This window comes from Homalodisca vitripennis, chromosome 8 (genome assembly GCF_021130785.1).
Source record: "Homalodisca vitripennis isolate AUS2020 chromosome 8, UT_GWSS_2.1, whole genome shotgun sequence".
Classification (NCBI taxonomy): domain Eukaryota; kingdom Metazoa; phylum Arthropoda; class Insecta; order Hemiptera; family Cicadellidae; genus Homalodisca; species Homalodisca vitripennis.
Window position 1 is genome coordinate 93,294,411 of NC_060214.1, and position 21,054 is coordinate 93,315,464.

General features: G+C 35.6%; 1 protein-coding gene across 1 annotated transcript in view; it reads left to right on the plus strand.

The window, feature by feature from the left end:
* The window catches only part of LOC124367750, a 74,560-nt gene that overhangs the window by 42,115 nt on the left and 11,391 nt on the right, over positions 1-21,054 (plus strand). The window contains exon 2 of the mRNA XM_046824834.1: positions 8,980-9,076. The gene's annotated coding sequence lies outside the window, so the exon portion shown is untranslated. The remainder of the gene's footprint in view (positions 1-8,979; positions 9,077-21,054) is intronic.

The window sequence follows — 21,054 nt, forward strand, 5'->3', positions numbered from 1 at the left end:
CCTGGGAAACTACGATTTGTAACTAGGCCTCAAAGTAACGATATATAGATTCCGAACAGCTTAGGTATTGGTCTGATTAGACCTAGTGATAAGGCGGGCCGTCAGTTTTTACGGTCTCTGAGGGCTTAGCCAATTTGCACAGCTGATAAATCAGACACCTTGTTGCGTCCATATATCAGACGCTTGCTATGTTCATAAATCAGGCTCCTCGTTATGTCTCTATAAATTGGGAACGGCACACGTAGAACTAGAATACCTGTTCCAAGCTCTATATGGCAGCCAGAACTAGGCGCAACAACTAATAACTTCTGTTGACTGGTCCTACTAAGTAACCATAAGCCGCAGTCAGACTAGGCTGTTTAGCAGCCGCTACTAACCAGCCGCCGGTAAATATCGCCATCAGCCAGCGGATCTGAAGGGTTCACATTAATTTAGGACTAGCCGCTAGTACACTTGCTGTTGATGACTTGAAAACATTGTGTATAATGTGTTGTGTGCACCATGTCATCTATTGGTGTGAGTCGTGAAGTTCTGAGACGTGTGTTTAAATATTGGAGTTAAAGAGTTGTGTGACCAGATGTTGAAACGGAAGAAAAGGCGATGGTGGGTTAAGATCCTGGATATTAAGAAGAAGCGATCTGGGGGCATCAGCAAGACTTTTTAAGGAACTAGGATTGGAAGATCCGTCATATTATACAAACATTTTAAGAATGTTAGTTTCTAAATTTAAAGAGCTATTATAGTTAGTCACTCCGCCTATCCAGAAAAAAGACACCAAATTCCGTCAGGCTGTTCCAAGTAAAACACAACTAGAAACAACTTTACGTTATCTAGCAACTGGAGACAGTTACAAGTCTTTGGTCTACCTGTTTAGAGTTCCTCATAACTCAATTTCAGTGTTCGTTCCAGACGTGTTGAGCGGCATTTAAGAGGTTTTACAGCAGTTTGTAAAGGTTACAGTAGTAGTTAACGAAACCAACACTGTTTGCTAACTAGACACGTGTTAATTCACCAGCCGCTTGTAAGCTACTAGGGATTCACATTGGCTGGCTGGCGCCAGCGAGGAGATCACGTGACTGCCAGCGGAGGGTAGGCAGCGCTAAAAAGTTAAACATGTTCAACTTCCGATTGTGGCTAGTAAACACTAGCTAGCTGGCATTCACCAGCCGCTGGTCCTGGGTCAGACTAGGCTGCTTGCTGGCAATATTACCAGCGGCTGGTTAGTAGCGGCTGCTAAACAGCCTAGTCTGACCGCGGCTTTAGTGAGACCCCAGGAGGTACTTTTTAACAGTGTAGCCTCCAAAAGTGTTTAATACGACCCAACACTTAAAACAACTTAATACAGCACTTTATTTAACACACATTTGTACTTAATACAACTTAAAATAACGTTCAACACCTGTACATAGCACAAATAAAAACAAATAAGTGTTATAAGTTGTACATACTTATTGGTTTTCAAAAATTTTTTGAAATGTCTAAGGGCTAAGGATACGTTATTTAAAGAATTATATTGCATCATTATTAAATTTATAGCAAATATTGAGAAAAGAAACAACCGTTGTTTAATTTAATTTTAATATATAACAATAATATTTTTTTTAATTACCATGGTCTTTAATAAAAATTAAATATTTTCTCTTAACGTTTATGCCCAAAAAATTAATCTTTTGTATTGTTTATTCTGTTATAATCATACAACTTTAGGTATTCCAAACAAATCTGCCTATTCAAGAAATGTGAGTTTTTACAGCTGATTCCTTTGCGACATGCATATTGACTTTAAATGTGGTCTAGAAGCCAATAGCCAATTTGCTCTGTATAAGCACGCGACCTGATTTTCTTGAAATCGATAGAGGATTTTTTTATGAGAAGGAAATTGATCGTCAGCCGCGCTAATTTTGGTGGAGGTCGAAATTTGAGGGTATTGAAAGGGTTAAACATTTTAAACAGTAATATTTTTCTCAGATTATATTTTCCTTCTTGATACACTTAAAATTGTTCCTCATGCACATAAATAACAGTTATGTCACCATCGGACAGTTAGATAAATGGATTTATAATCAACACTGTAAGAGTCTGTATGTGCAAAGCTGACGGTGATTTGTGATTTATGTGAGATGTTTGGTTTTGGTTCGAGGTTAGGGAAATTTTGTTTGAAAATTTACAATTTCATATATTTAACCCTTTTGGTGCTATTTTATTCCGACCTCCACCAAAACTGAAGTTTCTAACGTTCGGTTTCTTTCTTAGGTGAAATTGCTCAAATAATGTTTAAGAAAAATACGTTTGTGCATTTGAACAATGCAAATTGGATCTGGGCTCCTGGAGTACATGGTGTATAATAATCATAGTGCAATCCATGTTTTTTTTTTTTTTTTTACATTAAAGAACATCATCGGTAGAACTGTCTGTCAGCGACTCAGTAGTGGTCCTGCCTGCAGCGTCTACTTGTACAATCACGACGTTTTGTCGAGAAAGTAGCGGAAGACCGCAGTTCCAGAGCCCAAGAGAGGACAGCGCGTACCGCAGCCCCAGCCCGCTACAGACGCCGCCGGTCGCTAGCGACCGCTCTAACGGAAGAGGCCTGTCGCAGAATACAAATTACCCGCTACAATGTGGCCGGCTCTTCCGCCTCCGCCTCGGACGATTTAGTTTTACCCGGGCAGTTATCGACAATTGCGGTTTCGCCACTTAATTCACTGCAACGCGACGGCCGGCTTATTGCTTTCCCGCCGTACTTGCCGGGCTTCTTTGGACGTCCAATTATCGGCGTTCTTTCTTGATGATTTGCCCCTTTTCGAGAAGAACGGAATTCGTGAAATCCGGAACAGTAAATGTTTCGCTTCTTCGATAGCATTATCTCCCGTTCAAATGTGCTCTTTGTAGGGTCCACAAAATAGGCTACGGTCTGAGTGGTATTGGCACTCAAATGGCGAGTTAAATTCCTACGTTTAACGGGCTGAACAATACGCTAGTGGGGTGGTCCAATAATATGGACGTAGCCAAATAATGAGCCTCTCTCTTATAAGTAGTGTTGAGGTTTAAGCTAAACGTACTGGAAATGAATGCAATGGATGGCAGCACCTCTGTGGAAAGTATATTTTTTTTTATTTTCAGCCTAATTTAGTGTAAACCAATTCCATAATCTTAGAATTTGATGTATAGAAACAGGAAAAATATTTCATTTATAGACACAAAATTATTGTAATGAACTTCCATTTATGATTTTAAAATTAAAATTGTCGAGTTGTCATTTTGTAGACAGTACACTTTTATGAATTTTTAAACATTTACTTTACTTGTAAAACTCGCTGGATTATAGTTCGATCAGAGTAGTTTCAGTTTTGTTAATTTTTCGTAACATCGTGTTTTTGCCGTAAGCTACTCTACCAGTGTACATATATTTTTTTAACAAGTTCACTCAACCTCAGTGGCATTTTTAACTGACCATACTTAAATTTTATTTGAAAGAAAACGACCCAAACACGTTTGAAAATTATTGTTGAACTCCCTGAGAATCTGACCCGTTACCTCTCAGGTCAAAGGTTATGGAGAAGGTCAACTAGTTTGATTGATCAAAGTTATTCACCAGGTTGAGCCTTCTATGATGTTGAAGTGAATCATTACTTTGATAGGCGAATTTTAAGCAGAGAGAACAAGAAGGCCATCAGACTTGCTGAGTCTACGGTGAATCCAGTAATTCTTTAAAATACCAGATTTTGATTAGATTAAAAGAGGTCAGTAGTGTGGGTTGCAATTCCTTTTCCAATATTCCCTTCTCATGACTATCTTTTTCACCATGTATGTAAATACAAATACACGACTATATTTCTCTATTTATTTTGCTAGCAATGTTAAATAAAGAAAAATTAAAAGTTGTAATATTCATTGTTGTCTACAACAGCTGACTTCAACTACTGTTACTGTACAATACTTTACAGTCTTTAACCAAATGAGAACTTACACTAGTATTTTGGTCCTGACGACAAATATAAAAAACGCTATCTGAATTCCGCTCTAGTGCAATTCCTGAGTGGAAAATGTTCATCATGTCATTTTACCTTTTTTGAATCGCACATTTTGATGATAACAATTGACTTCTTCAGGACATAATATCTCCGTAATAGAATGTACTGCAATGACGGAAATTTTAAATTAAATTGATATGAGGTTGTTCTCACTACCTCAATTTCGCAATCAGTCACAAACGACATGTCAGTAGACATCTTTAATATTTTATATACGCTCCTCTTGAATTAGAGTACTCGTATATTCTCTCAGTTTGGTGCATTCTCTCCTTTTGGGTAGTAACTTTCTCCTCGGATAGGTAAGTTTTCTTACAACCGAACTTTTTTGTCCGGTAAGTAGGCTAATATTTTTCTTGGTTGAGATTTATTCCAAGTGTTGATAACGTTTCATCTCTATATAGTATCAAAACTGCTTTAGAATTCAATGGTTATTCCTAATAGGTAAGCTATCAATGGGACTCATAGATTATAAAAATGGAAAATAAGTACAAATATAGCTAATAGCTTTTTTATTGGACTGTAATTAGTTTCGGTATCAATAACAAATAGTGAAGTCATTTCCAGTATTTCTAGCTTTCTAGCTAGAAGAATTATTCACGGATTATTAAATATGGGTTGGTTAGTATTTTCTTGGAATATTCTAAATTTTTACTCAAGTAAATATATTGTTGAAATGGTTTTATTAATATTTTAGACTTGTAAGTGTTTATTTCAAATTAGATTAGTGCTTGTTACTTAATATTTGTGTAATTACCTCGCTAGTTAATATTTTTGGTTCTATCAAAACAATTTTCCTCACAGGTAGTAAGTGCGATTAGATTACCTGACACGGGAAGCACGTCAATAAGTTATCCGAAATGTGGGTTGTATTGTCGGTTACAGAATCGACATAACAGGTGCCAGTGATCCACGAAATAACTTAACTACCTTGGATTGCAATCCGGGTGATTATCCCAGACAGTGCTTCCAGTATTATCCAGCCTAGGAAACCCCAGGATTCCGAACCACGAAATCCAGATTTACGAGACATATTGTCTTTATCTCCTTTCTCGCCTTATGTACACTTTTGACCTTTAAACCCTTGACTTCTAATTTTCCTAAGCGTAATTTTTGAACTTTCAAGAATCCGACTTGAAAGATGTCGGAAGCGCAATGAAATCAATAAATATTAACATTACCACGATTGGAATCTCAGGAAATGATAACGTTTATTTATTTTACCATTTATACAACACTACTACACAACAACAACATAATACTATAACAATTTTCTAGTATTTTTATTAATAAATATTTTGACATTAACAGCTAAGTATACCTAATTAACTACGAGGTTAATAGATTTATGATTCTTTACATATATAAGGTATTAAAACTATTTTTCATAAGAAGCTCAAACCTGGCCCTCACACGTAATATTAGATATAATTTCAGAAGTTTGCTTGTTCCGGTTCCAAAGCCTAATCTAACTGTTTTCAAACATTCTTTTTTCCTTTTAATGCTCCAAGATTGTTTAATATTATTTCCGTTAAATTAGATCATTTAGCACCATTAAATCGTTTTTTTTTAAAAAGTTTAAAAATGTTTTTATCTTCGTTGGATGATTGCGAGTGCTTTCTGAGAATTTTTGAACGAAATAATAAACAATGTGTACATTTTAGTTCGTTTTTATCACCTTTTATAGTTATAATTAATCTTTTTTCATTTTTACGTCCATGAATTGTTTTATAGATTTTGTATGGTTTTCTTATTAATATATTATTTATGTAGCTGTTCAATCCTTCTTTGAGTTTTGTTTTTTGATGTGCATCCTTCATCGGGCTTTTGCCTATTGGATGTTCTATTTTATTTCACAATTATTGAGTTTTGTTTTTGTTGTAAGTTCTTTTTTTATTGTTAAGTTTACATTTAGTTTGTTTGAAAATTTTATTATTATTTAATTATTTTTAAGTTTGTTAATATTTCAAGATCGATGGTTTTATATTGTGTGATGATTTTGTCTTGTAAAATTTGTAAATACTGTGAAATAAAATCTTTTTGAAATGAAATTAAATGAATGATTGTACGAAGAAAACTAAAGCAATAAGCTGTGTTTAAACTATACAAACTAAGGATGCATGGATGATACAATATAACATACCACTTTTCTCTGATTGTACATTTTAAAATATACACAATGAGCTGCTAGTGGTTGTCCTTGAATTCCGTAACATAGAACAAAAACTTCTTTATGCCTTTTGTGGAAGCTTTTCTGAGTGTAGCTTTAACGAGTCTGGCAACGGTAATTTAAATTTTACTATAATAACTACCGTTTTATCGCTATAATTTGTACCTTACCTCACCACTCCTTTCGCCCTACGGCTTCCATCGACCCTGCGCGGCACTTTTTGTCCACCCATTTCCTCCGTTCTCTCGCAAACCCCTGCAACGGTTGTATAACCGACTGACCTTGTGCTCCCTTCTCAAATAATATATACAACGTAGTCATTAAAGGATACTTTTAGTTGGATTATATGGTAGAGGAAACAATCTCCTTACTTAAAGCCCCGTTGTTTGAAACTTAATGCAACATTGCAGTGGTTGTATGTTCAAACAAAAGGTTGTAAGTTAGTCATTATTGACACAATTACAGTCGCAATAGAGAAACGTAATATTAACAACCGCTAAAGCAAACAAACGAGTAAATATTGTATGGATTAACTACACGTCCTTAACGATCGAAATAGCACTTTTTAAACATTAAGCCTTTAAGGATGAGTAAAAATAATGCTAATTCTAAAACACAATGTGAAATATTAACAGTATTCTATAGCTGTATTAGTAGTAAAAGTGATATACAATTTATAGAGGATGCTTCGAATTGTTTTCATACAGAACATATCTTTTGGCTCAAAAGCCACAAGATGATGTCCGTTGAAGTTCTTATCTAGAGCATTGAAACTTGCATGACTGAACCACCTGGTTGTTTTAAAAACCATAACAATCTACATTATATTGACTCTGAAACACTCTAAGCTCTTGGTATCTAAGAACTTCCGATCTCCGTCGGCTCCCTATTTTAGGAGCTCTTAGGCTCTAGGAGCTCCTGACCTCTGACAGCTACCAGTTTTTATGAGAATTCGAAATATATTCCCGGCCTCTGAGAGGTCTCAGCTTCTAGGAGCCCTTGGCATCTGGCACCTCAAGGCTTATTTCCGAATTTCCGGCCTCTGGCAGCTCCCTACTTTGGGAGATCTCAGGCTGTAGGATCGCCTGACCTCTCACAGCTATTAGTCTGTAGGATAATTTGAAATATATTTCTGGCCTCTGAGAGGTTACAGCTTCTAGGAGCCCTTGGCCTTTGGGACCTCACGGCTTTTTTCCGAACTTCCGGCTTCTGGCAGCTCCCTATTTTTATGAGCTCTTACACTCTAAGAGCACTCAGGCTCTAGACGCCCTCGGCTTCTAGGACCTCCTGACCTCTAGCAGCTGCCAATCTGTAGGAGATTTCGAAATATGTTTTCGGCTTCTTATAGGTCTCTCATCTAGGGTCCTCTGGGAGTTCACGGCCTTTGAGAGCCCCAAACCCTCATAGTTCTCAGACACTAGCAGCTCCCGCCCTAGTTATACCACCGTCATGCAACCATATAAACACTTCTAAGAAAGAAAATATTATCTGAAAATGAATTATCCCTTCATATTTTAACCCATTTAGAGCTTCATTTGAAACTAGTGTGGCTCATCAATTTCTTTCTTAGAGGAGATACTTTATCATTTCAGGCAAAAGACGTGTCTCAATGCATTACTAATTGGCTTTCGTTTTCTATTAGACTTTCCTAAACTTTCATTAAAAATATTAGAAGATAAATAATATTGTTTAGGATTTAATACCTGCGATGAACAGAGTGTCTGAAGATGCTATATTATTATAAATCTAAAAGCGGTAACAGGATTCAATATGTAGATTTATGGAATTCAAGATAATTGTTTTCAAATGAAACTCTAAAAACCAATTGTAAAAAACTACAATTAAGCAATTAACAAAGGCAGAAAACGTAGTTGCAGCCGTCCATGTCCGAGTTAGTCAGAGTTGAGTGTGCGTGTGTGTGTGTGTGTGTGTGTGTGTGTGTGTGTGTGTGTGTGTGTGTGTGTGTGTTTTGTGTGATTAAAACAGATGACTCACTCTCGGTCTCACGGGCAGGCCATTCAACCTCACTCGCTAATAGTTGCGAACTGGATCGCCCCATTTATTTCGTGCCTCTGGTCACTGAACCTGATAATATTATTCTTAAATTATACTTAATTATACTTAATATTATACTTAATTTAGAAAAGCACACTTCAATTTATACTAATCTGAAAAACGATGTCATCTCATCATGGCGCTCTTTTGAATTTGACGAAAAAACCTGAAAGATGTTTTATAACCATATTTTCACAGCTGATATAGAGTTTTACAACAGGCACTCGAGGCTATTCTATCACATATCATCTCGGTCAAAAAAGTGATATTATCCGACAACAAATGTATTCAACCTACCTTTAAGAGTAATACTCGTACATTCCTATAGACCTTATTTTAAAATTATAAATTAAAAACAAACTACAATGTTTTATTATTTTCATATTGAATATCGTATACATAGATATATCATTATATTAATTCATTTTTGCTCAGCTAAATAATTCAAAGTTACTTCTACATCTTTATTTTGAGAAAAAGTATAAAATTAGTTATTTTTTATATTTAGTTTCAAAGATGAGAAATAGGAAACCATAATCTGCTTGTCCTAAAAATAACCTCACGCTGGTCTTAAGAATGATCTATCCATCTAATTATATAAAAACATGAAGTGCCCATGATTCATTGTATAACAGATTTTATATAAAATGGATGGAATGTTATTTTTATTAAGTAAATAAGAGAATTGAAAGAACCATAGAAAGTAACAATACTTTATTTTTTCAGATTAAGGATATCAGAAAAGAAACTTCGATTCTGCCATCATATTAGTTCAAGACTGCGGGACAACTCTACGCAGACAACTTCATCGTCATTTTGTTAGGTAGGTGGACCATGTTATCCAGGCTTGGAAAATTGAATATATAATGACGACGTGGACTACTCTAAAAACAAAATCGTTATGAAAAAACATGTTTAACTGTTTTTATTGTTAAAATTTATATTTGAACACTAATACTGTTTGTACAATGAAACTGAAGAGTGGAGAGACTGCATTGTGTATTTTATCTTAGGACAAGAATATGAGAGAATCCCTAATTGCCTACCTTTGCTTCGCTTCCAGATTGACGGGATATTTAGAATGGGTATGATTTGAGTAGGGGTTAATTCTTGTTGAGATCATATTAGGAGGGATAACGGACACTGTCTCAGTCATATCATCTTGGAAGAACGGGATGATGAATCTAGATCTGTTCTAGATTTTTCAAGTCAAAGTGGACAAGAAAATCCTGCAGAATACACTACTCCCTCATTTTTAGGACTTCACAAGCCTTTAACATAAAGGGTTTTTTACCCACCAACAAGCGTCCTCTGCAGTAAACTAGACTTTTTGGTCAACCCTTTTTACTACAATATCTCGTCATTACGTTTATTTAAGTGTCTGGAAATCCATTGGGTTGTCCAAATTCAAATGACACATTGGTTTTTGTAGTACCCAGTATATATTCTTCTAGTAGGTATAAACCAGCGAGAAGTCAACCCTCCTGGTGTGTCACCACATAGTTCAGACCCTTCACTGCTTTTTTATCATAACAGTCGTTAGTTTCACCATAGTCCATGAGCTATGGTGGAAAGAGTTGAATCAATGTGAATGTTGAATTCAGCTCCAGTTCACTTTTCCCTTAGTGCAGCCCGAAAGCTGATGTTGTCACAGACGTTGTCACATCACTCAACACTCAATTGTGCACATGATGAGGCAATGAGAATACACGGACTCCATACTCCAACAGTAATCTTCCGCAGTAGACTAGACCTATCGATCCACACCAATATCTGAATGTTGAGTTAAGCTCTAGTTCACATTTTTAGTGCAGCGTCTGGGATCTGTCGCTGTTGCAGACTTGACTCCTGAAATCTGGAATAATGTTCGTCTGAAGAGATCCAAAAAAAGGTCGGTGAAGAAGAAGCTCAAAATGAACTTATTTAATCGTTTCGACATCTTGAGCTTTTTCGTCGCCGACTTTTTGGATATCATCAGACGAATATGACTCCAGATTCCAGGAGTCAAGTATGTGTCTGCGTCAAATTTCAGACGTTGCACTAAGAGTAAGGGGAACTGGAGCTAAGGTCATTAGTTAATTAGTTAGTATATTAAGCTCTGTTCAATCTTAATTATGCTACAGCTTACAAATAATGCAACTGAATTAGTATTTATATTATGTTCTCTTTTTTTCTAATTTATTCACGAGATCTTCATGAAGGTCTATGGTCAATGAAGACAGGCAGAATGAGACTAACATAGCACTTTTTTCGGATTTGAAATAGTTTATATTTCGAGTGGTGGAAGAAATTGGTCGCTAATTTTCTATACTGGATTAACAACCTTCAACCCGTTAACTGGTAGCAGACGTTATTACTCCACAGTGCCACGTTCGTGACGACAAGTTTGATACGGGCCGAATTTCGCAGTCGAAATTACCCGATGGCGAAGTGACCGAGCTGTTGGCAAACTGGATCATTAGGCTCGGGTCGGAGACCGGAAGTCGTATCCGCACGGCGAGGTGTGAGCATATCAGCTAACCACGTTAGAGCCGTGGTGGGTGAGTGGCGCAAGAGGCGGCCAGGTTAACAAGGATTGGCCAACCGCTAAACAGGTCGTTCTGGTGTCGACCGCGGAGGATGTGCCGTCACTGGGCAAAACGGCGGAGTGCATCGGCGAAGATGCAACGGCCACGATAACGGGCTGTTGGGAAACTCTGTCCGGAAGACAGATGCTCGGCTGGATACGAAGAGGAAAGCTCTTAGTCAGTTGTTTTAAACAACTCATAGACCACACTCCTGTTGAGTGATAATCACTGGTGATCAGCGCCAATGCATCACTTTTCTTAGATTAGTAAAAGTCCATGATGAGTCTTGTGCAATTTCCTTTCACTAGACAAACACCTATCAGTATTAGAAGTTCGCTCATTTTCTCAGTAAAAGATCAAGAGTCTGGATGGATGACTTTTAAAAACTTTACGTGGCCGCTGTTTTGAACGGTCTATGAAGTTAAAATTTTAATGACAACTCCTTTTGAGTCGATTTTCTGAGATACGATCAATCACCCGCAGCCTTCCGATGATGAAAACACAATAAAAGAATACTTAATCTGGATATTCTACCTTCAAATAATCAACATATCTTGTGGACAGATAAACAGATTTTTAATCCATCTGAGTTAATGGCATCGCTTAAATTCGGCAATCTTGATTACAAGTACATATTTAATACTATCGACCCTACTTTAAACTGTAGATGCAGAGTACTAATGCTTATTGCACAATAGCAAATTAGCCTGAGACAGAGCAAAATCTAAACGATTCTGTAAAACCGCATCAAGAGACAATATGCTTCGTCAAACTAAGGTGTTTAAAGAACGACATGCGTCTCAGTGAGAGACAAACACTGATAAGAGAAAACAAAATCGAGTCCTTACAACGCGTGGCTCAATAAAAACGAGATAAGATTCAGACAGTATTATATAAAAAGTTACACAGTTGTCTTATTTTGTAGGATTCGATACTGGTACTCGACTATAAGACAATCTCTGGTAACAATCAAGAGTTCAATCCCAAGAGAGACTATATACATTTAACGCGTAGAAAAATAAGTCAGTGAATTTCGTAGTGGACAATTCCGAAGTGTCTGCCTCAAAGAAAAAACATACGAGTATTTGTAACAAATATCGATATATTACTCGTCGATAAGAATCGCAATAGCTTTGTAATTCAGATATTACCTATTTAATGTCATCATCGATTTTATATAAAGTTGAGTCAAAGAATATTGAAAAGGTAATCGAGATCATCTATTGTGGAGGCATCTAATCAGTTGCGTATTGTTAAAGCAAATGATTTCAAAAGCTCTATTGATATTGTGATTTTCAAAGAGAAATAAGGTCAACCGCTACTGGTTTCTGATAAATGTCAGATGAAAGAAAGAAATGATGAAACAGAAACTCACCCTATCACTCAACTTATCGAGAGCTTAGAAATAGCCATCAGCGATTTCTCACGGTACAGGATGACGCGATGGTTGAGGGCATGATGACACTCAGAGTCGCGTTGCTACGAATTGGGTCAACCCTCTTATTATAGGCACTGCCTACATGCCTAAGTGTACGAACTTATTGTTGGGCCTATTTAGTCACAATCGCTCTCCTGTCATTCATTATGAGTACCTTAATCCTGTCTAAGATTTTCGAGTGGTTCCAAGTATGGCCTTCATTTGGGATTCATTAATGAATACAATTCATTAGAATAACTCAAACGTAACTAGACAATGCAAATCCACACGTGTTTTTTGTTGTTGTTGTTTTTTGTTTTTTTGTCATTAATATATCGAAACTACCACAAATTACTGAGTAACAAACCTAGTAAAATGTTTCTTTTGTAAATGAAGAGTACAAAGACTTGTTTTGATATATCTATAGTAGAAAAGTTTCCAAGAAAGGTCACTGTTCTGCCTCCAGCCTATTTGTAATAAAAACTAAGATATGCTACAAGGAAATAAGTTTTTGTTCCTGAAATGCTTGAACTTTTACTAGACACAAATTTGATAAGGAACATGGAAGCTATCAAATCCTTTCTATACAAAAGTATCCTAGTCTTTTTTTCTTCTTATTTGACACTGTCCATTTCCTCAGAAGACAGAGCCGTTAAACTTCACTTTCTGAAATAATTGAGAATTTAAATCACAGATAAGAAAGAACCAGAAGTCTCACTGGGAAACTGTTCAAAACGCCATCGATGGCCAAATTTTTGAACTAATGTTGGCGGGACATATCGCGGCACTAGCGCATTCTGTAGACCTGATCCTAGTTAGTAACTTCAATGAGACTATGACATTAGGTGCTATGAGAATCGACCTTATTAGACGGTTGAGTTTTAGTTACTGTGAGACTAGGTACTGTAAGATTAGGTGCTGTGAAACCCCACGGAGACGTATGTGTCTTTAATTCAAATATTGTATGACCTCGGCAAACATTAGCTAAGACGTCACCTGATACACATTAAACATCTAAATACGACAAATGTTTAACCATTTCGTCATTATTTGTACATATTGCCTTCCATTAATCCCATTCAAGGCGGTACAATCGATGTTTGGTTTAAAACATTTATTTTTTATCAAATTCGTAGTTCTTAAGACAACTTTCCTCAATAAACATAAGTAAGACAACTTTTTTATTCCTTTGCATTAAATTACAGGAATTTAAAGTTAGACATTTAGACATTATGTAATCAGGTCCAAATAAATCCGGCTGAATATAAAAGTGTGAAAACATTTGCAGTACCTATGTACATGAGCTATATATTCAGGGAGTGACATATTTTTTTATTAATATAAAATTTAATTTCCTTATAGAAAAGTATACGTATTATTTTATTAAACTATACTTCATTACGAAATAGCCAGTAATCAACCAAACGTAATAAAAATATTTAACATTAAACCTTAAGTTACAGCATAGTGTGCTGGAGGTTTTACCAAGATGTTGAAAAGTTTTCCCCTAAAAAAAGAGATCAACCTAACATTAAAATATTCAGAATTTGTAAGCTAGGCAAAACATGTAGTTCTGAAATACTTTTTTCCTTTTCATAAAAGGAGGTTACCATTTTAAAATTTTGAAATGCCATATGTGTATCCCACTTATTTTGAAACATCTCCAATGTTCATTAGGCTGATATCGTTCGGAAGTCAGCAAGACAATTTTTGACTGTATAATCTAAATCTGTCACTCCGGTCACTGAGAACCGTAATCTCCTGTCAGTCTGCAATCCCGGCTCTCCAAGACAGTGCAAAGGAACAGAACAATTGGAGGTAAATCGAATGTACAACCGCAAGAAGTTGATCAATGCTGTGATGCAAGCGGCGCCCATTGCAACTCTCCCGCCCTCGGAACTATTCTGATGCCATGCACAATCCATCTTGTGATGGAACAATGTGATTGGCCGATTGGTCATGGAGCGCGCCAAATTAAAACTAACCTCACTTTTTGACGAAGCAAAGCACTAGAGAACATTTTAATAGCAGTTCTTCTATACCTCTCATTTACCTACTTCTCGTAGTGTAACGTTGTTTTATTATTTCCTTTGCTTGGCAGAAGCCGAGAATGGTTGTTAAATTATATTTGTTGCCAAACCATAGACTATTTCCTTTTCCGGGTTCTGCTTTCTCCACCTTCACAATGAAAAATGGTGTTTTAGTGAATCAGAATGCCGATTCTTTATGAATTAGCACAATGAATGACTGTACAAATGGCTTAGTCAATAGAGCAAAAACTTTTCCCTGCAGTATTTTTTTTTATTTCCTGCGGCAATGCCAATATAACAAGTAGTTAACAATAGGTACAATGGTCATAACAATTAAGACAAAAATAATTTGAAATATAACACTAACAATTAAAAATGTGATAACAGTGATATACAATCCATAATAATTATAGAGACAGCTAATTTAAATGGATAAAGATAACAAGGCCAACAGACCTGCAACATAGAGGGGCATATAAGAGAGACAAGCTATGTATGACCTTCATCTCAAATATTTGTAATTTATCCTGGAAGAAGTCCGCTTCATCTAGAACACAATCACCAAGCCTATGTCATTTAGCGATGGGTCCACCTTTCAGGTAATTCGTCCTGTAGTTTTGAGCAAATAGTTTAGTGGGCCTGGTGGGTCCTGGAATCCTGAAGCCAATTTTGGCTAGTAGAGCAAGATCAAACCGTCGTTCCAAAGGAATGAGATTAAGAAAATTCATTTTATCGCTAACAGGGACGATCAGGTACCGAAAACCCATCTTGGTTTCAACAAACGTCACAAATCTTCTCTGAACCCCTTCTAGTCTGGTAATATGATGAAGATAGTATGACCTCGAAGCCACTGTAGCATACTCTAGATCGGGGCGTAGAATCGTCTTGAAGAAGAAAGAAGACTATGGAGTGGACAGACAGACCACCACTAGCACCACGCCACAAGAAACCCAAGAGTTGGCTTGCTCTACTGCTTACAGCATACATGCCGTAATCCGAATGAGTAACGTTCAACAAAACCCCTAGATCCTTCACCATTTCACAACGCCGTATGCAAGTGCTGTCAATGACATAGTCAGTCTGGAAGTAGGAATCATTGCGACGAAAGGATATGGACATGCATTTTGAGGTATTAAGCTGCATTCCATTAGTAACGCACCAGTTAAAATGTTATCAAGAGAATATTGCCCTCTCCCACATAACTCAGCTTTTAAAACAACTTTATGTTGTCAGCGAAGAGCAGAAACACTTTCAATTACCTCGCTAATATGTTCATAAATAAGTTAAGCAAGTAAGGTCCCAAAAGAGAGCCCTGGGGGACCCCTGAGATGACTTCAAAAGGATCGGCACAATTTGCGAATCTTACAGTTGACCATCTCCCAGAAAGGGTAGCTTCTCAACCATAACAAGAGAGGATCCACCACACCATACGACTTTAACTTTGCGATGAGAATGTTGTGATCTTGGCTTTAATTGGCACAGGACGACTTCCTAGAAAGAAGTTAATCTTTTCCAAAAATAGTATTAAAAGTCCAAGAAATCGACTAACAAACTAATATTTATAAAACTATAGAAAACAGACATACGTAGTCACTGCAAACTATGTTCTTCTATGTTTCTCTCAGGAAAGTTCACATTGCCTTTGTTTACTCTCATTTACATAAAAAATTAACTATCAATCAGAAATTTCTTGATGGTGAATTAGAAACGTCAGTAAGTATAGTCATTTGACCTAAATGAAAGGAACCGCGCATTCATATAAATAGTGAATACCACTCTTTATTGTGAGCTGAGAGAGATGCAGAGCTTGACCGTGTTCTTGCAGATGGTGTGACCACCTGACTCTTCAACAATCAACAATGTGATTATGTGACAATGTGATACGGTTATGTGACAAGCGGGTCGTGAAGTCGGCGAATGTTCTCAAGGAACTAGCCACCGTGTGCATCACTCCTGACCCACTGTGGTAAAACTACTTCCGTAGTACATGTCTGCTAATTTCGTAGGCCCCTAGTCACTTGGTTAATTAATGGAACATTTTTTTTTATTACGACATCGTTATGCTGTAATAATGCTGGCACGAAACCATATTTTGCTTACGTATGCTCGTAATTGTTTTTTTTTTTTTTTTTTTTTTTTTTTTTTTTTTTTTTTTTTTTTTTTTATTTAAACATATTCAATTATTCGTTTAAAACTTATTGACGATATATGTGATATAAAAAGATAAATTTATTCAATATTTACCACCGTTGTATGATACAAAATTATAAAAACGACATTTCGTGAACTAGTAGTTGAAATGGTTCTTCAGGTTTCAAATCGAAAAAAAGCAAAATATAAACAGTTCGAACTTAACCACACAAATATACCAAACATTGCTAATAAATAATCAATTTTAAAGCTGATACAACAATATTTTAATTTAATATTGTGATTTTTATTGCTATAAAGTTAATTGTTTGCTTCCTACAAATACAATACACATTCGTGTGGTTGTTTATAATTTTCTACTTCACAATTAAGATCAGTTATCAGCTGTAGTTGATGTGAAATGTTATTCGCAAAAACGTGGATGAACATTTTTTCACATCAACTGTGTCTGTTAATACGATTATTCTGTGTATTTCGCGCGACTACTTCTGATAAACCTCTTGACTTAATGTTATCGATGTTCCTGACTCAAGAGTGAATAAAATATAAACACGTTTTTTTCATCATTCGTCATTTACAAGGTGTTCGACGAACACAGTAATTTTATATGAAAAAATTCAGTCAGAAGTATGAAAAACACAACCTCTACGGCTTATGTAAAAATGTCATTTCCAACAACGAGACTATCAAAAACATATGTATTATTTTATTGCATAAGTTAAGTAAGAAAAGATTTCCTACTACTACTGTAAAACTACTTAAATAATTATTTATTTGTGGGATATCCATAATAGGCTGCTAAAATCATTGGATTATTATAATTCACGCTTTTTTGCGCAGAATTATACTGTCCATAGTATCATTACTTAACTATCAAAATAATTACCTCATCAGTGTCTTGAATCCAAATTTAATTAATTAATCATCATTATATTCTACTACGCGAATACAGATGTTTCCACAATTAGCTACATTAATTAAATTACAAGCAGTTTTTCTTTAATGGACAGAAAACGCTTAACCTTCCTTATAGCTAGTTGTTTATTTTATGAGACAAAATAAAGTTCAACATACAAAACTGTGACTTAAAACCACAGTTAGTAATCTATACTAATATGAATCCCATAGGAATGCGAACATGAGGATACCGAATCATATTCGATGGTTTCGATTCGAGAACAATCGAATAGAACCAAAACCGTTGTTGACGTCCAAGAGTGACGTAAACTCTACGTGTGATCCGAAAAGTTAAAACCAAGATTGTAACCGCAGGACCGGTTGGTTCCTAATTCGTACAGTGTTAACTATTTATCTTCACCGGGAAGTGAAGAACCAGTTGGGGCCGGCGGCAGTCGCAGTCGCATCACGTAAATGACCCATAACCGGATTGGGAAGAGTCTAAATAATGTGAGAGTGAACTTGTTATGAAACTGTTATGGCACTAACCAGAAAGAACTCACTTAGATTGCGTCTCAGTACAGCAACGGACACGCAAAAATTGTTTTATTACAAATGAACACTATTAATTCCATTCTCTAACGATATAATTGTATTGTTATTTCATTATTGGCGGTTTTTTTTAAATGTCCTTTTTGCCAATTTTAAACAGTTAAGCAAACAATTTACATTCTCAATGTCGAAAAGTATTGTCAACATATTTAAGCGATCTAGCCGAACTACTTGAGCTGTAGCCCTCATATGGCGCTTAAAAGGGTTAAACAAATTTTAAATCTAGACTCCAGTTATGTGTTGATGTATGGGAAACTCATAGTGAAATATCTACATTATTTTATAATTTTGTATATTTATAAGTTAAAAGTGCTTTCCCTTGGGGTTTTTCATTTTAAATGCATTCAAAAGTATAGAATAATGTAAATAATGGCATACTACGTGTTATATTGTGGATTTTTTTTATAACTGACAATACTTAAACGATAAAGTTTGACGCCAAACAAAAATAATGGCTATCAATCTTTATTCTATAGCTCTTAAATGTTGAATACTAAATACCTGTAAAGCTTAAAAGGCCCTTCTTCTGTACTTGTGCATTTTTGTGATTTGGGTTCATTTAAATCAATTTATACTTTAATGTAATACAACATTGTTATAGTTTATAATATGTTTTAGTATATTTTTTATATTTTGCATAGGGAATTTTACTCAACTTATTGCTTGGATAACGTTTGAGAATTTGGTCATAATATGCAAATTTGGTTATGATGACTTCGTTAAGTCTTATTACCATGATCTGAGAAATCTTGAACCGCGTCATTAAGTTACGTAGAAATAATGTTTTGAGATGGTATTTTTAAGAACAATTTTTCCGGAGGTGAACTTTAGAACGGGGGGGGGTATTCTATATCACCCGGGAAAACAATCTTGGGTGCACCACAAAATAAAAGTGTCTTGAGCAATATTTTCGTATAAAACGCGAAATTTCTAAAAAAAGTATTTTTATCTCGTATTATCCTAATTGATTTTCAGATTGAAATGATTTGAGATGTTTAGTGAATACCTAAAACGAATTCATTGCTATTCTCAATTACTTGTTAAGATATCCAAAGCTATTATTGTTTAGATTAAGAATATCTGTACTTGGTTTTAACTTTCTTATGAAAAGTTTCTTTAAAATTTAATATGTCTTAAAAATATTCTAGCAAAAGTTTATTTCTGTATACTATACGCATATTCTCACAGCAAAAGATTACTTTCGTTAATTAAAATAAGTCCTTAAAATATGTTAGCAAAATATTAGCATACATATGATTACATCACTCATATTCTTAGCAGCCTAATGTTGTATTTGTTACAGTAATAGTATACATATAAAATATTCTTAAGTTGAATATGTTTTGTACTTTGCTCTCCTCCCTTCTCGTACGTATTTTAGGATTAAAACTATTGGTTTTAATTTTGGAAAAAGGCTTTACAGATTCACTTATTTCTCGATGTATAAGTCTGAAGAGTTAGGTTTCATTACTCTAGGTACATAAAACGTGATCATTTCCGAATTTCAAAGGTCGTCCGCGTAAGCCTTCAGAAAATGGAAATTATTCGTACCAACATTACTGGCAGAATGCGGACAAAAATAGTGCGTGACAGTAGACCAGACAATTTCACGATATCAGTGTCAAATCTCGCGATTGATACGATGATTGCAGTTTCACCTGCCCGAGAAAGTCGTATGAAGTCACGCCCACTATTGACTGAAGCATTGGACACTTTCCCCAGCAAACGTTGAGACAGGCTCGTGCGTGTGGCAGATACCGTACAGTTAGGTTGTTTTTCCCCGTCATTACGTAACGTTATTCACTTTTCACGGAGTTAGAGGTCAGCAGGTTTGGGCCCAGAGGTTGGCCACCCTGCGTGCAGACTGCAAACTTAGCGCACTTAGTCCGCTTATCTTACTAATTAGAAACGGCGAAAGCAGTTCCGGATTTGAGACTTCGTGCAATGTCTGCTTCCGAGCTCACGCAACGAGATTTACGCATGCAGAACCATTATTTTAATTTTTTCTGCTTCTCCTATTGTTTCTTCTGTTATTTTTCTTACAAAACCTATTGTTTAGTCAGTTTCTCCCTTCACGTTTTATCCCACTATAAGTTTGCCATTGCCAATCATTTGATCATTTTTTAATAAGGTGAAGCTCTGGACCTGTTCCAAAATGTTCTCGATAATAGTAAATTTAGTCTTAATTTGATCAATGTAATGAATAGAATGTATTTATTTACATAAAGAGTGCTGTAACGATGGTGTCATGGCTCATACTGATCTAATATTAATTAGTAATGAAACTATGAATATGTATTATTAGCTGAGCGTTAGCGAAGCCTATCACTTGAGGAAATGGGAAAATGTCCTTTTTGGTAATTACAATTTTAGACACATAAGCAAATACTCTAGATTCTCAAAATCGAAATATTCTTTATTTCTACAATATCTAGATTATAAAACGTTTAATATTTTATAATTTTACAAGTGCTTTCCCCTTGTTTTTTTTATTTATTTAAAACAACGTACATGTTTTTGGGCCAACACGGATTACCGTTTCATTAGACGTATTTTCGTACACAAAATCCATTGAAAAGTATCAAATATCGTTCTATCCACTCAATATCTTTTCTACATAAGCAATATCGAGGTCGATAATGATGAATGTCATTCTGTGGGGTTAGGCTAAGCATTACGAACATTTTTACATTGGTTTTATGAGTAATTTGATGGCAATATAAATAATTTGTAAACCACTCAATTATATGCTATTTTAATATGAGAATAGCAACACATATAGCCTAATGAAATGAGATATATATTTGAAGCATGTAACCTTAGCAAAGCCTGCTACGCGTTCTCCTTTTGTAATATGTCCCAAATATAAACTTTATCATGTTTTTCGTACTCAGATGAGATATATATCGGAAATCTAAGGTAAATTCAGGGTAGAGATTTTAATTACTGTGAAAGATTTTACAGCAAAATCTTAATGACAGCTTAGTGAACAAAAAAAAGGATAATATTAATGGCTCTGGTCATCAAGAGGCCTGCGGCAGTACCAAAGATGCTGCATCGAATGAAAAATATTCCCGAAGATTGCACCTATCTCTAACAGACAAAATTCTGAAGGGTTTGATCACGA